Below are 13,160 nucleotides of genomic sequence, written 5' to 3'. Positions count from 1 at the left end.
TTTGGGACAAGTTCGGTAGACCGGTCGTAGCAGGGAAAGTCCTGGGACACCCCGTAGAATTTCTTTGGGACACAGGAGGGTCCCGCACCCCACACAATTCCTCCACGATGTTCTAGCGAGACCCTTGGCCCACAACAGACACCATCACACTCAGCGGCTTTACAGGTCATTTACAACATGGACACGTCACAGCCCCTGTAGCGATACAAATAGGGAACATTACAACTAAAGTTTTGGTCGATCTACCCCAGACAGCTGAACACAGCCTTGAAATCGATTTTATGAGCTCCCAATACCTCTCTTTTGATCCAGTTAATAAATGTGTTTGGAAAATGGCAAAGGCAGCACGAGCCCCCGCCACGCTCACAGTTGGAGACTATGAAAACAGAATTAGCTCAGTAGGAGACTTCTGGTTCGACCCTCGAGCCATTAGTCAGGACAAACAGGTTAGGGAAGTCCTGCAGCAACACAAAGCAGCATTTGCACAGCACAAGCATGACTGTGGCAAAATCGCTGGCTTGGTAAATATTACCAGTCCCGACCCCAGACCCCAAAAGCAGTCCGGTTTTCCCCAAGAGGCAGAGGGAGAAATCTCTAAAGTAATAGCGAGTTTGCTTGATCAAGGCGTACTCAGATCAGTAGCCTCCACGAACAACGCACCAATTTGGCCCGTCAGGAAACCCGATGGATCATGGCGACTGACCATTGATTACCGGGAACTGAACAAAGTAACCCCAGTAGCAGCCCCCACCGTAGCCACGAGTCCCGAGACCATGCTCAAACAGGGACTCCAGTCAAATTGTTTTTCGGTTTTGGACATTAGCAACGGCTTTTGGTCCATTCCATTGGATAAAGTGTGCCAGTTCAAATTCGCCTTTTCATTCCAGGGACAACAATACACGTGGACGTGCCTTCCACAAGGCTTCCACAACTCCCCCTCCATTTTCCACCGACAGCTGGCAAATGGACTAGCAAAGTTTTCCCGACCCGATTGTCTGATCCAGTATGTACATGACTTGCTACTACAGACAGACACAAAGGGAGAGCACATTTTGCTTCTCGCCAAACTCCTAGCACTCCTAAAAGAAATTGGATGTAAAGTATACCCCAAGAAGGCCCAGATTTTGCAGGAAAAAGTGATTTACTTGGGTACAGTAATCACACATGGTAAACGTGAGATCGAGCAAAAGAGAATTGACTCCATCATCAAATTGCCCGTTCCCCATAATGTAACAGCCCTCCGGTCATTTTTAGGACTGGTTGGCTACTGCCGAAACCATATCGATGGTTTCGCCACAAAAGCGCCCCTATCCGACCTTCTCAAGAAACAGGCACCTTGGGAATGGCTTCCACAGCACACGGATGCCGTGGATGCTTTAAAAAGAGCCCTCAGCACAGCCCCCGCATTACAGGTCCCAGATCCACTTTCCCCGTACGCAATCGAAGTTGCAAGCACCGACCGAACCCTTTCGGCCGTACTCCTCCAGGAACGCCATGACCAATTACGCCCTGTAGCATACGCCTCATGCGTGTTAGATCCTGTCGAGCAAGGATTTTCAGCCTGCGAAAGGCACCTGCTCGCAGTTTTTTGGGCAGTACAGTACTTCGCCTACATTACAGGACTCAACCCCATCACCATTCTCACAGAACACACCCCAACACAGCTATTATTAGACGGTCGACTTAAAGATGGCACAGTCAGCCAAATAGTCCGCGCAGTCCATTAGACCCTTCTTTTACAGGGACGGGACATTACAGTTACAGGAACCAAGACCCACACCTTCCTAGCCGATAATTTGCAATATGCAGGAACCCCTCATGAGTGTGAGATCATCACCACAAAACACAACACAGGCCCATTTTCCCTAAGTCAGCTCCCAGGAAAGCAGGTAATACACCCCAGAGACCCCAGCCCACAGACACGTGCGCACCCCTGAAAATTTGTGTGGATGGCTCCTCCACAGTTTTGAACGGAAAGAGAATTACCGGTTGCGGCATTTATGTAGAGGACGCGCAGGGACGCGCCCTAGATGAGATTTCACTAAAGTTGCCAGGACATCTAGGCTCGCAGGCAGCAGAACTGGCAGCCATAGCGTACATTGTAGACCACCCCGACTCGTTTCTGACCCCAGCAGACATATATTCGGACAGCTTATGCCTGTAATAGTTTAACGGAATTCCTACCCCTGTGGGAAACTAGAGGATTTGTTTCCGCAGACGGAAAGCCCCTACCCTCATCCCCATTACCCCGACGTATCGTAGAGACGGCCAAAGATAGGAAATCCAGCATTATTAAAGTTCGCAGTCATCACCGTTCTTCCCCCCCTGGTAACATTAAAGCAGACGCCCTAGCGAAGGCAAGTTCCAGGCATGGTTACTTTTGGAACCCCCCCCCCCACCCCCAAGAGCACACCACGGATTAAAACCTACTAGCTCCAACCTCGACATACGATTCTGGCACCGAGACAATTCATTCAGGCTCATCTGGAATGATGAGATGGACCCCAATTCGCCCCAAGCAGCTTTTGCCAAACTATTCCAGTCAAGAGTATGGCAGCCGGGAGAAGATGATGACATAGAGTCTGACTCCCACCAAACAAATCCCTTTGCGACCCTGTTCGCTACTGAGCAGTGAGGTGCCCAGGTGATGGAGAAAAGGAACCGATGGAGAGATACGGTGTCCTTTCTGATGGAACCTGCACCATGTTTGTTTGTTTAATGTACATGTTTGTTGTTTGTGAATTTGAAAGTTTTTCATGGCCCCACGCCACGACCCTTTTGACGCCCAATGGCTGCTAATGGAACACGTTTGTTGACAGACAACTGTTCAGAGGAACTAGTTTGTCGGCAGACACCACTCATAGCTACTCTCCTGATAACGAGAGGCAGCCCCCCACGACGACCCATTCTTACCCGTTCTTGCTGGTCGCTCAGGCAGTGGAAAACGGCACTGGTCCCCGCCCTGCCTGAGGACCCCCCTCTGGCCAGCTACGCTCGGGTAGAGCACAAACGGCACTGGTCACTGTCCTACCCGGGGATTCCACCCAATTCTTACCCGCCGCGGCCCATACGCACCCATTTTGGCTCGTTACGTTCAAAATTCTTTTGTTTGTTTTTGGCAACCCTTAGGTTGCTTTCGTATGCGATTTACATCCCCAAACACTAGGATGGTAGATCACACAGGCTGCGAGACGCCTCGCACTGTGGCAGTATTTTTCTCGGATGTCTTGTCTAAAGATTCGGTTTAAGAAAAAGGAAAAATGAGGGAGTCACAGATGGTGACCAATCATAATGGGTAATTGGCAACAAAGGACAGACAGACAGACATACGAGATCTGAAGCAAGATAATAACAGATATTATGCTTGTGTCCATAGAACGCCTGAACCTCAGGAAACCCAGAGGAAGAAAAAGAAGAAGACAGAAAGACGAAGACAACCTTCATGTTCACCTGGATTTTAGCGGGATCCCTTCAGTTGCGCGCGGACGCTACCCCCCTGACCCCTACCACACAAAGAACAAACAAAGAACAAAGAAATGTACAGCACAGGAACAGGCCCTTCGGCCCTCCAAGCCCGTGCCGACCATGCTGCCCGACTAAACTACAATCTTCTACACTTCCTGGGTCCGTATCCTTCTATTCCCATCCTATTCATATATTTGTCAAGATGCCCCTTAAATGTCCCTATCGTCCCTGCTTCCACTACCTCCTCCAGTAGCGAGTTCCAGGCACCCACTACCCTCTGCGTAAAAAACTTGCCTCGTACATCTACTCTAAACCTTGCCCCTCTCACCTTAAACCTATGCCCCCTAGTAATTGACCCCTCTACCCTGGGGAAAAGCCTCTGACTATCCACTCTGTCTATGCCCCTCATAATGTTATATACCTCTATCAGGTCTCCCCTCAACCTTCTTCGTTCCAATGAGAACAAACCGAGTTTATTCAATCGCTCCTCATAGCTAATGCCCTCCATACCAGGCAACATTCTGGTAAATCTCTTCTGCACCCTCTCTAAAGCCTCCACATCCTTCTGGTAGTGTGGCGACCAGAATTGAACACTATACTCCAAGTGTGGCCTAACTAAGGTTCTATACAGCTGCAACATGACTTGCCAATTCTTATACTCAATGCCCCGGCCAATGAAGGCAAGCATGCCGTATGCCTTCTTGACTACCTTCTCCACCTGTGTTGCCCCTTTCAATGACCTGTGGACCTGTACTCCTAGATCTCTTTGACTTTCAATACTCTTGAGGGTTCTACCATTCACTATATATTCCCTACCTGCATTAGACCTTCCAAAATGCATTACCTCACATTTGTCCGGATTAAACTCCATCTGCCATCTCTCCGCCCAAGTCTCCAGACAATCTAAATCCTGCTGTATCCTCCGACAGTCCTCATCGCTATCCGCAATTCCACCAACCTTTGTGTCGTCTGCAAACTTACTAATCAGACCAGTTACATTTTCCTCCAAATCATTTATATATACTACAAAGAGCAAAGGTCCCAGCACTGATCCCTGTGGAACACCACTGGTCACAGCCCTCCAATTAGAAAAGCATCCCTCCATTGCTACTCTCTGCCTTCTATGGCCTAGCCAGTTCTGTATCCACCTTGCCAGCTCACCCCTGATCCCGTGTGACTTCACCTTTTGTACTAGTCTACCATGAGGGACCTTGTCAAAGGCCTTACTGAAGTCCATATAGACAACATCTACTGCCCTACCTGCATCAATCATCTTAGTGACCTCCTCGAAAAACTCTATCAAGTTAGTGAGACACGACCTCCCCTTCACAAAACCGTGCTGCCTCTCACTAATACGTCCATTTGCTTCCAAATGGGAGTAGATCCTGTCTCGAAGAATTCGCTCCAGTAATTTCCCTACCACTGAAGTAAGGCTCACCGGCCTGTAGTTCCCGGGATTATCCTTGCTACCCTTCTTAAACAGAGGAACAACATTGGCTATTCTCCAGTCCTCCGGGACATCCCCTGAAGACAGCGAGGATCCAAAGTTTTCTGTCAAGGCCTCAGCAATTTCCTCTCCAGCCTCCTTCAGTATTCTGGGGTAGATCCCATCAGGCCCTGGGGACTTATCTACCTTAATATTTTTTAAGACACCCAACACCTCGTCTTTTTGGATCTCAATGTGACCCAGGCTATCTACACCCCCTTCTCCAGACTCAACATCTACCAATTCCTTCTCTTTGGTGAATACTGATGCAAAGTACCTCGCCCATTTCCTCTGGCTCCACACATAGATTCCCTTGCCTATCCTTCAGTGGGCCAACCCTTTCCCTGGCTACCCTCTTGCTTTTTATGTACGTGTAAAAAGCCTTGGGATTTTCCTTAACCCTATTTGCCAATGACTTTTCGTGATTCCTTCTAGCCCTCCTGACTCCTTGCTTAAGTTCCTTCCTACTTTCCTTATATTCCACGCAGGCTTCGTCTGTTCCCAGCCTTTTAGCCCTGACAAATGCCTCCTTTTTCTTTTTGACGAGGCCTACAATATCACTCGTCATCCAAGGTTCCCGAAAATTGAGGTATTTATCTTTCTTCCTCACAGGAACATGCCGGTCCTGTATTCCTTTCAACTGCCACTTGAAAGCCTCCCACATGTCAGATGTTGATTTGCCCTCAAGCATCCGCCCCCAATCTATGTTCTTCAGTTCCCGCCTAATATTGTTATAATTAGCCTTCCCCCAATTTAGCACATTCATCCTCGGACCACTCTTATCCTTGTCCACCAGTACTTTAAAACTTACTGAATTGTGGTCACTGTTACCGAAATGCTCCCCTACTGAAACATCTAACACCTGGCCGGGCTCATTCCCCAATACCAGGTCCAGTACCGCCCCTTCTCTAGTTGGACTGTCTACATATTGTTTTAAGAAGCCCTCCTGGATGCTCCTTACAAACTCCGCCCCGTCTAAGCCCCTGGCACTAAGTGAATCCCAGTCAATATTGGGGAAGTTGAAGTCTCCCATCACCATAACCCTGTTGTTTTTACTCTTTTCCAAAATCTGTCTACCTATCTGCTCCTCTATCTCCCGCTGGCTGTTGGGAGGCCTGTAGTATACCCCCAACATTGTGACTGCACCCTTCTTATTCCTGATCTCTAGCCATATAGCCTCACTGCCCTCTGAGGTGTCCTCTCGCAGTACAGCTGTGATATTCTCCCGAACAAGTAGCGCAACTCCACCTCCCCTTTTACATCCCCCTCTATCCCGCCTGAAACATCTAAATCCTGGAATGTTTAGCTGCCAATCCTGCCCTTCCCTCAACCAGGTCTCTGTAATGGCCACAACATCATAGTTCCAAGTACTAATCCAAGCTCTAAGTTCATCTGCCTTACCCGTAATGCTCCTTGCATTAAAACATATGCACTTCAGGCCACCAGACCCGCTGTGTTCAGCAACTTCTCCCCGTCTGCTCTGCCTCAGAGCCACACTGTCCCTATTCCCTAGTTCTCCCTCAATGCTCTCACCTTCTGACCTATTGCTCCCGTGCCCACCCCCCTGCCATACTAGTTTAAACCGTGAATGATTCTCACCCCAACCATATACTACACCCCGAGATAGTTAACCCCGAGATAGTTAACCCCGACCTGGTGTGACAAGTTTATAACCTGGTATTCACTATCTTACATAGTAGAAACACACTTAGTACTGGCAATACTCTGCAGTCTCATGCAGACACTTAGACTCAGAAATGGCGAAGGAGAGCCTACCGCTCTCACACCCCGGTATACACGTTTAGGTCCCCTATTTTCGGACTTCACCAAGCCCCCCCAGCCCCTTGAGTGAATTAATGTGCATCCGCTTTTCTTTGCATATGTTTTGTTCAATAAAGAAATGTAAACCACTGTGCTTGACTGCCAAGCCTGAGAAACTTGTGTTGCTACTATTCGTACAGTTTAAAGTGTTGTAGATTATTTTTGATTATTTGCGTGAAGATAGTTTATTGAGGATAGTTCGAGGTTCCAGTTTTTTTATTTTGTAATGCATGCCTGAATGTCATAGCGCCCCATAGAGCTTTAAATTGATGTATGTAAGTAAAATGATTTTAGGTAAAAATTGTGTTTCATAGGATAGGGCAGTGTAGAACCCGTGAGCACTTCTGGGTGCCCCGCTTGGTCAGAGAACGAAGACGATGCGGTAATGTGATCCTTCACGCTTCGCGTTGAGGATCACAAGGAGGGTGTGGAGCCATCTGGGATGGCCACGTCCCGATTACAAAATGGACACTTTGGAAAGATTGCAGAAAAAATGGACAATACTGAGAAAGCAAGCAGGTGCATGGTTTGTCTGTTGATTGGAGCCGCAACTCCCAGACAAGACCAAAACTGCAAACCCATTAGCATACTAATGGGCCATATCCGGGGACAAAAGAGTAACATTTAAGTAAATGATACTGAGGCAGACACCCCAACGCCAGAGGAGACCAGAACAAAGTAGGCCAACGGCCACCTAGGACACGTCCAGCCATCAGGGCACCCACCCCTTTATTGGAGGAAATCGATAGGAACGATTGAGAAACGACCCAATTAATTGGGGCCAAGTTCAGGGCCCGCCCAAAAGCACGCAAAACCCCTTTGGGTATAAGAAGGATCCCCCAAGAGAGAATCGTTCTCTTGGCTCCGGCTCTCACCGAGGAGAGACCTGCCCAAAAGCTGCACCAGAACAAGTGAGTCCAAGGTCAACTCACGCTACCAGACAGACGACCTTAGCTATTACCCTTCACCACTTCGACCCCAGCAGCCTCAGAACCGACCACGGCCATTGTTCCTCTGACTGAGTGGGCGCCCGAATCTAAGTATAGACTTTAGCAGTAGTGATAGTTTAATCTGTAGTATTTGTACATGATTATGTTTAACTGTGTGTAATTATATAAGCATTGACTTTGAACTAACTAACTGTTGTATCGGGTCTTTGATCAGTATTCGGTTTGAACCTTGTGGCGGTATCAAGAGATACCTGGCGACACTAGAGCAAAACGTAATTAGAATTAAGGAAGGTGACCATATTGGCCGCCATATTCAGAGCCAAATAAAGAGAAACACAATTAGCAACATGTCCAAAGGTGTGACGGTTAGGTGGATTGGTCATGCTAAAAAATTGCCCCTTCGTGTCCAAAGATGCACAGGTTAGGTCACTGTTATGGAGTAGTGGACCTGGAGAGGGTGCACTTTCAGAGGGTCAGTGCACACTCGATGGGTTGAATGGCCTCCTTCTGCATTGCAGGGATTCTATGATTGCTCGGTACAAGGGTTAACTTCATGAGATACTGGCCCCAAATCCGCAGGGCCTCCCTCACTACCGGGCTGGTGGAGTACCTGGCCGGCGCAAGCGGTAGGGGAGCCGTGACCAGGGCTGCCAAACTGGTGCCCCTGCACGAAGCCGCCTCCACCCGCTCCCAGATAGACCCCGTACCCACCATCCACTTCCTTATCATGGCTATGTTAGCCGCCCCGTAGTAGTTGATCAGGCTCGGCAGTGCCAGTCCCCCCTCGCTGCGGCTCCTTTCAAGCATCGCCTTCCTCACCCGCGGGGATTTTCCCGCCCAGACAAAACTCATGATGATTTTGCCGCTCCTTTTGAAGAAGGACCGTGGGATAAAGATCGGGAGGCACTGGAAGATGAACAGGAATCTAGGGAGGATTGTCATCTTTACCGTCTGCACCCTCCCCGCAAGTGACAGCGGGGGTGCATCCCATCTCCGAAACTCCCTCTTCATTTGTTCCACCACTCTAGTCAAATTTAACTTATTTAACCTGTCCCAGTCTCGTGCCACCTGTATCCCCAAGTACTGAAAAATGTGTGTTTTAAGTTAATAAATGTCCTTCATTGATTGACTCTGACAAGACTGGACTATTCCTCCCTGGTTTGTACACCTTTCCTCACAGTATACCGAATTGGAAATATACACCACTAAGAACCGGTGTTCCACGTTACCCTTCTGGGGTTTGGGATACCCTCGCATTTAATAACAGGGATTTTTATTGAAGCAGTTGTAATTTGCACAGTTTTAACAATTTAACATTTCTTAAACAACCGAGTGGGGCGACACACCAAACAACATTAAAATAAAATAACATGACCTACTACCACACCACCCCCCCCCCCCCCCCCCGCCCCCCCATCTCCTGACCACTCGCATGTTACGTTCTCTGTCCTTGTCTTATACTACCATGAATAACAGGGATCTTAACTGCATTGAGGGCTTTGCTTCCACCATCCTTCCAGTGAATCCCAGCCCCTCAGTATCCTCAGGTTGAAAAGAAAATGATTCCTCAACTCCCCCTGAATCCTTCCACCAGATTCTCTGAATCTAAATCCCCTCTGCTGACCAAAATCAATCTTAAACTTATTCCGCTGGCCAATCACTTCACTTGACAGAGGAACCAGCGGTGTAAACTATGGTGTGAAAGCCCCATCATCAAACAGTGGAAGATGTTTCAAGGGAGAGATTATCCTCCGGCCTATTCTGGATGTAGCTGTGTGCCCTTCCCGTGAACAGGAGACCCGCAAGAAGTCGATTTCAGCGGGAGCGGTCGATTTCAGCGGGAACGGTGCGCAAGTGATTTCTGGGAGGTAAGTGTATCCTTTAAAAACTCTTACCTTCACAGGAGCAGGCCAGTCGATTTCAGCGGGAGCGGTCGATTTCAGCGGGAACGGTGCGCAAGTGATTTCTGGGAGGTAAGTGTATCCTTTAAAAACTCTTACCTTCACAGGAGCAGGCCAGTCGATTTCAGCGGGAACGGTGCGCAAGTGATTTCTGGGAGGTAAGTGTATCCTTTAAAAACTCTTACCTTCACAGGAGCAGGCCAGTCGATTTCAGCGGGAGCGGTGCGCAAGTGATTTCTGGGAGGTAAGTGTATCCTTTTTTAAAAAAAAAACTTATTTTCTGTTTTATTTTTTTTCAACCCGTGGACTTCTGGGAAGACCCCCCCCCCCCAACCAATAAATTTTGGTGGAGAGGAAACCCGAGACACTACAGGTGTAGTGTCTCCCGCCCGCCCTCCTCCTCTAACCTAATAATAAGACCCATTGGTGTGAGGTAAGTGCCATATTATATCATTATTATATTATTAGCATTGTGCAGGTCAAGGTTCGGAGGTGGAGGAGCAGTCTCTGTCAGGGAGAGAACCTGAGAACATCTAAGACACTCAGAAGGCAAGAAGGTAACAAGTGATTTTTACTCATTTTTACTTTTATACCCTTTTCAAATTGTGTGTGTCGGGGGAAACTGAAGTGACATCACAGAAAAGCTGTGACCTGAGTGGCTGGTTGGGAATCTACACTAAATTAAAAAAATTAAGCATTGGTAACTAATTAAACATAATTACTTAATTATAATTTAGAGGGGTATCTAAGCCAGAGATCGGAGAGTACTATATTTAGCTTTTGCATTTCTATTAGAAATCTAGTGCTAGGAAACAGATAGTTAGCAGTAACTTTGAAATTTAAAAAATATATATATTTTAAAAAAAATTAAATTTAAATTTTAATTAATTGACGCAATGTCAGTTAGAGGGGTGCAGTGCTCTGACTGTGAGATGTGGCAGTTCCGGGAGGCTTCCAGCATCCCGGATGGCTTCATCTGCAGAACGTGCACCCAACTGGAGCTCCTCACAGACCGCATGGTTCGGTTGGAGCAGCAATTGGATGCACTTAGGAGCATGCAGGTGGCGGAAAGCGTCATAGATCGCAGTTATGTAAATGTGGTCACACCCAAGGTGCAGGCAGAGAAATGGGTGACCACCAGAAAGGGCAGGCAGTCAGTGCAGGAATCCCCTGTGGTTGTCCTCCTCTCGAACAGGTATACCCCTTTGGATACTTTCGGGGGGGATAGCCTATCAGGGGAAAACAGCAGCAGCCAGAGCAGTGGCACCACGGCTGGCTCTGATGTTCAGAAGGGAGGGTAAAAGCGCAGAAGAGCAATAGTAATAGGGGACTCTATAGTCAGGGGCACAGATAGGTGCTTCTGTGGACGTGAAAGAGACTCCAGGATGGTATGTTGCCTCCCTGGTGCCAGGGTTCAGGATGTCTCCAAACGGGTAGAGGGCATCCTGAAGGGGGAGGGCAAACAGGCAGAGGTCGTTGTACATATTGGTACTAACGACATAGGCAGGAAGGGGCATGAGGTCCTGCAGCAGGAGTTCAGGGAGCTAGGCAGGAAGTTAAAAGACAGGACCTCTAGGGTTGTAATCTCGGGATTACTCCCTGTGCCACGTGCCAGTGAGGCTAGAAATAGGAAGATAGAGCAGCTAAATTAGTGAGAGGCAGCACGGTTTTGTGAAGGGGAGGTCGTGTCTCACTAACTTGATAGAGTTTTTCGAGGAGGTCACTAGGATGATTGATGCAGGTAGGGCAGTAGATGTTGTCTATATGGACTTCACTAAGGCCTTTGACAAGGTCCCTCATGGTAGACTAGTACAAAAGGTGAAGTCACACGGGATCAGGGGTGAACTGGCAAGGTGGATACAGAACTGGCTAGGCCATAGAAGGCAGAGGGTAGCAATGGAGGGATGCTTTTCTAATTGGAGGGCTGTGACCAGTGGTGTTCCACAGGGATCAGTGCTGGGACCTTTGCTCTTTGTAGTATATATAAATGATTTGGAGGAAAATGTAACTGGTCTGATTAGTAAGTTTGCAGACGACACAAAGGTTGGTGGAATTGCGGATAGCGATGAGGACTGTCTGAGGATACAGCAGGATTTAGATTGTCTGGAGACTTGGGCGGAGAGATGGCAGATGGAGTTTAACCTGGACAAATGTGAGGTAATGCATTTTGGAAGGGCTAATGCAGGTAGGGAATATACAGTGAATGGTAGAACCCTCAAGAGTATTGAAAGTCAAAGAGATCTAGGAGTACAGGTCCACAGATCACTGAAAGGGGCTACACAGGTGGAGAAGGTAGTCAAGAAGGCATACGGCATGCTTGCCTTCATTGGCCGGGGCATTGAGTATAAGAATTGGCAAGTCATGTTGCAGCTGTATAGAACCTTAGTTAGGCCACACTTGGAGTATAGTGTTCAATTCTGGTCGCCACACTACCAGAAGGATGTGGAGGCTTTAGAGAGGGTGCAGAAGAGATTTACCAGAATGTTGCCTGGTATGGAGGGCATAAGCTATGAGGAGCGATTGAATAAACTCGGTTTGTTCTCACTGGAACGAAGGAGGTTGAGGGGCGACCTGATAGAGGTATACAAAATTATGAGGGGCATAGACAGAGTGGATAGTCAGAGGCTTTTCCCCAGGGTAGAGGGGTCAATTACTAGGGGGCATAGGTTTAAGGTGAGAGGGGCAAAGTTTAGAGTACATGTACGAGGCAAGTTTTTTACGCAGAGGGTAGTGGGTGCCTGGAACTCACTACCGGAGGAGGTTGTGGAGGCAGGGACGATAGGGACATTTAAGGGGCATCTTGACAAATATATGAATAGGATGGGAATAGAAGGATACGGACCCAGGAAGTGTAGAAGATTGTAGTTTAGTCGGGCAGTATGGTCGACACGGGCTTGGAGGGCCGAAGGGCCTGTTCCTGTGCTGTACATTTCTTTGTTCTTTGTTCTTTAAACACGTGGCTAAACAGCTGGTGTAGGAGGGAGGGTTTCCGTTATCTGGACCACTGGGAGCTCTTCCGAGGCAGGTGTGACCTATATAAGAAGGACGGGTTGCATCTAAACCGGAGAGGCATAAATATCCTGGCCGCGAGGTTTGCTAGTGTCACACGGGAGGGTTTAAACTAGTATGGCAGGGGGGTGGGCACGGGAGCAATAGGTCAGAAGGTGAGAGCATTGAGGGAGAACGAGGGAATAGGGACAGTGGGGCTCTGAGGCAGAGCAGACAGGGAGAAGTTGCTGAACATAGCGGGTCTGGTGGCCTGAAGTGCATATGTTTTAATGCAAGAAGTATTACGGGTAAGGCAGATGAACTTAGAGCTTGGATTAGTACTTGGAACTATGATGTTATTGCCATTACAGAGACCTGGTTGAGGGAAGGGCAGGATTGGCAGCTAAACGTTCCAGGATTTAGATGTTTCAGGCGGGATAGAGGGGGATGTAAAAGGGGAGGCGGAATTGCGCTACTGGTTCGGGAGAATATCACAGCTGTACTGCGGGAGGACACCTCAGAGGGCAGTGAGGCTATATGGGTAGAGAT

The sequence above is a fragment of the Scyliorhinus torazame genome, chromosome 7 (genome assembly GCF_047496885.1).
Source record: "Scyliorhinus torazame isolate Kashiwa2021f chromosome 7, sScyTor2.1, whole genome shotgun sequence".
In the NCBI taxonomy this organism is placed as follows: Eukaryota; Metazoa; Chordata; class Chondrichthyes; order Carcharhiniformes; family Scyliorhinidae; genus Scyliorhinus; species Scyliorhinus torazame.
Note: the sequence above shows the minus strand (reverse complement) of the source record.